This window comes from Cryptomeria japonica, chromosome 3 (assembly GCF_030272615.1).
Source record: "Cryptomeria japonica chromosome 3, Sugi_1.0, whole genome shotgun sequence".
Taxonomy (NCBI): Eukaryota; Viridiplantae; Streptophyta; class Pinopsida; order Cupressales; family Cupressaceae; genus Cryptomeria; species Cryptomeria japonica.
Window position 1 is genome coordinate 180,608,544 of NC_081407.1, and position 4,490 is coordinate 180,613,033.

Here is a 4,490-nt window from a genome sequence, read left to right on the forward strand (position 1 = left end):
CCTATATGGAATAAATCCACATTAAAATATACTTTGAAATAATAGTAAAGGGTTGGGACATAAAAATACTATCACGTCATGCCCCTCTAGAAAGCCTTATTCTCAAGGCTTTAACTTGTGGGAACTACCATTGAAGTTGATGGAGACGTTTCCAGATAACATCTTTGGGTTACAATCCTCATTACTAAATGAAAAATTTATTGATGATGTGTTTATGGAGTGAGTGCAATTATTGGTCCAAAATGGCCTCCAACTTGAGAATGATAGATCCTTCTTCATCCAATTCAAAACAATTCAATGGTTGTGGACATGATGGACAAGGACCATCTTTACATTCGAGAAATAGAAAATAGGATGTATTTTGGAGGAGAAAGGAAGATCTAATTTGTAGGTTTATTTACCTAATTGATCTACATCTAAAAGGATCTACAAAATTTATATGCTAACTTTTATTTATCTATAACCTTAAAGCGCACTTTATCATATTGTTGAAGATGTATGAAAACCATGTGCTCTTTAGTGATTGTGTGCTTAGAATGGTATTGACTAGTTTATTATTTTAAATTATTTTGAGTCAATATCAAGTCGTCCTTAAGCATTTAGAGCAGTGACTCAAGAGTGTTGAGGGTGGAATCAATGGCTTGTACCTGTAGGAAGTAAGGGATGATGAATTTTATCCACACATAATCTTGATGGAAGTATGATACAAGGTGTTGCATCACCATTTCATAGGGGTGGCCATTTAGCCAATTAAGTATATTATTTTGAAGCTAAAAATATAAAGAAGTCTCTATGTATTAATTTTTTTGACCATTTGTTTTCAAGAGATATATTAAGCTTATTTTGATTTGTGTTATTTGTAACTTGATAAATGTTACTAGTATGGGTGGGGCCATGGTCATAAATAATGAAAGTGGATCTGCCATGGAGGTGATAGATTTGATCAAGGAAGACTTAGGTAGTTGTAGTTGTGTGAAAAAAGACTGACCAATAAATAAAAGTGGGAATACTTGGAGAGAATCAACCACCACCAAAATGGCTAACTTGTTACCTAAATCAAGTAGCCCTTTAATAAAATCTATGAAAAATTTAATTCATGTTTTATCAAAATTGGAAATAGTTATAGAATGCCCATACTCCAAACAATACCCCCTTTTGTCATTTGTCATAACAACCTAGAAAGTGTGTTTTATTCTTTTATATGTCTTGAGAACCTTGAATGTATTACAAAAAGGGACACATTTGATTAATGTGTTTAAAGTATAATTTGCAAAAATAATAATTAGTACTTCATAACACAACTAGTTGCCATTTCAATTATATCCAAGATTAGTTGTGGAATAATTTTAGTTTTTTTATTAAGAATCTAAATTTAGATATCCTATTGAATCATCTGCAACCAATATGGGGTAAAGATTAAGCATGTAAAGTCCATTGGTCACTAAATTTTCAAGAAATGGCACCTGCCACCATAGCCTCCTTCCCCCTTTATAAACAATTTTAAAAGCTTGACCTAATAATTTTGTGACCACTTTTTTATGCCATAGAGAATATACATTGTTCTAAGAAGCACTTAGAGATTGTGATGATCTTTATTTGGCATCACAATGTTATCCAATAAGATATGACCTCAATTCATGGATAACATGAAGAATGGTTAGCATCTCCTTCTCATGAGTTAATTTGTAAATATTCTTGTTAAGTGACAATTTTGTAAACTCGTGGAGGCTTACAAAATGTGGATTTTCACCACAGTGTGTGAGATAGTGCCTCTCATAAGGCAAGATATGATCTCTCCTATTTATAAGGGAGGGCTCCCCCTTTCTACTGTAATTTATATCTCCTCTTAATCTACCTACTAACTTTACACTAATTTCAAGATGATACAATAAATTAGTTCTCTTTTTTCAGAACAAGTGTTTATCCAATTCTCTATCTAGAACAGATTTTTCCTTTTCACAACAAAATAGTTCTAACTTGCAGTAACTTAAAAATCTATGCTAATCGGAAGCAAAGTGTCCATGAAAGTACAAAGACTTTTGTTGCTTCCTTTTTATGAAAATGACTTAAAGGACGGGCTTCTTGTATATAAGGAACTCAAAGTCTCCTTTAAATACTCAAATCTTATAAACTAGTGTAACCCAAATATTGATTATAACTGACACTGAAATAAGATTCGCAATATATTGTAAGCACAGAGTCTTCCAAGTATATCACAAAACTTTATACTCTAACAAGATAACTCAACCAAGACAAATTCTTCACCTTGTTATTCACTTAATACAATTTTTTGGTAAAATATCATAACACAAAGTCCACAATATTTTACTTAATCTCTTTTAACTCAAATACTTTTCACAAAGCAAGATTTAATCTAAAAAAAAGTAGAAAAGAATGACATAAGGACATTCCCTCACACAATAAAGCACTTCCAAGACAAATATTGGATGCAACTTCTTTTCTCCTTTGATTAAACTTCTTGAATACACTATAAGCTCAAAGTCTTAGATATATTTTCAATTTTGCAAAGTTTTTGTACGTATTAGCCAAAAGATTCTTATTACAAAAAGACCCCTCATACATATAGAAGAGGGATGATGCACAAAAACAGGGAAAAGTTACATCTAACTGTGACTAAGTCAATAGTAGAAACCTATTTGACTTAGGACCCATGCAGTCCTATTTGTGTACTAGTGCATACATAGAATAAAACCTGAGGTGTTAATAGCTTATTATAAAATGACACAAAGAAAGCATAAAATAATCTAAGTATCTTAATCTTCACATAGATCTCATTTCTAGAATTCTTCAAACTTTTAAAGAACAATTTTCATTTGGGCTTCATCGAGTCCCTGAGTATTGCTAGTGATTATTTTGACCCATATAATAGAATCTCCCAAATCAATGCAACATTAGTTATGTTTCTTCAAGAGAGAATCCAGAAAATCCAGAATGAATTGAAGATCTACTAATTTTTCAATAGAGGACAAGAGAAGTCCTATTTCTCAATTTCGACGGTCAGCAACAAACTAAACTCTTTTATGACCACATCCACATCTATAGCTTTTTTATTCTCATATAAGAAAGAGCAGGGAATTTTTTATACTTTATCAACAATTTCTTCCCTTTTATCTATGCATTCCTTTTGAGCTTTTCTCATGTCCTTGATAAGTCATTCCAAAGTATTCATTCAATGCTCTAATGCTTCCCGCTGCTCAACATACATATTCCAAGAAGGAATAATACCAATTCCTGCAAGAACATCCGAGTTGAAATCTTCAAGCTTAAACCCTATATCAAAGTCCTTATCTTGTGTTTCCAACTCTTGAGAGAAGAGTTCTTTAGTGTTATCCACCTCGTTTTTCACAATGTCAAGATTCTTGACTATGGTGACAGATAAACTTACAAGTCGTTTTCCTTGAATGAGCATTCTATCCATCCATTCACCCACTGCTCTGCTCTCTTCATGACCTATTCATCCAGTGATAAAATCACTTGTACAATTGCTTCAGAGGACTTGGTCACCCTGATTAGAACAGTAGTGAGTTGTTCTACTTGTACTTTAAGCTTATCTTTCTTGATTTTCTCCTCATCGTATCTAGAAACAAGAGCATCTAAAGTTGTTTGAACATCTCCTTTGACAGAGTCATGAGTTTGTTTGCCCAAATAAATTCTGCTAGTAGTATAATCCAAGTCCTGAATTTGATCAATGTCCTTATCAGTAGGAGGAATGGCAATCTTTGCATATTTGTTCTTAGCTTTGTCTACCTTTAACCTTGATAAGGTCTTGGCTTGCTTGGTAGTCTTGGGCTTGGTGGAAATAAGATGACTGAAATCAAAATCATCTGGAGAGACAACTTGTTTCTTCCTCTTAGGAACATTGGAGAACAACCATGGTGGTAGGGAAGAATTGTCATCAACACCTACAACTAAGGTTTTAGATGGATTTGCTTGTTCTTGAGTAGTAATAGTCATAGTAGGTGAGGTTGTAGTAACAATGACAGGAATATTCCCAAGAGATGACTCATTAGGTCTAGGACCAGTTTCCGTCATGAATTTATCAAAGTCATCTAACATAGTGGCTGACACTTTGGACAAATTTGGAAAGGTATAGAAAACATTCTCAATGTTATCACGAGGGGTGTCCAAGGCAGACTCGCTAGTACTAGTGGAAGAAACATGAACAATTGTACCAGGAGTGATACAAGTGACAGTAGATCCAAAAGGTTTTGACTCAACGATAGAAATAGTAACATGAACCATGGTTGAAGAAGAAAGAGATACCTATGGAAGGGACTCATGGGACTTATCTGACTGAGAAGTCTTGGAAGATTCTAGTAATCTCTCTTTGAATCATACTCATCATCATCTTCTTTATTATCTTCCTCCTCGCTTTCAAGTTGATCTACATTAATAGGCTCTATATCAGGAGGTTCATCATCCAAATATTCACCTTGTACCTCAGATTCTTTTATCTCCTAAACATTTTA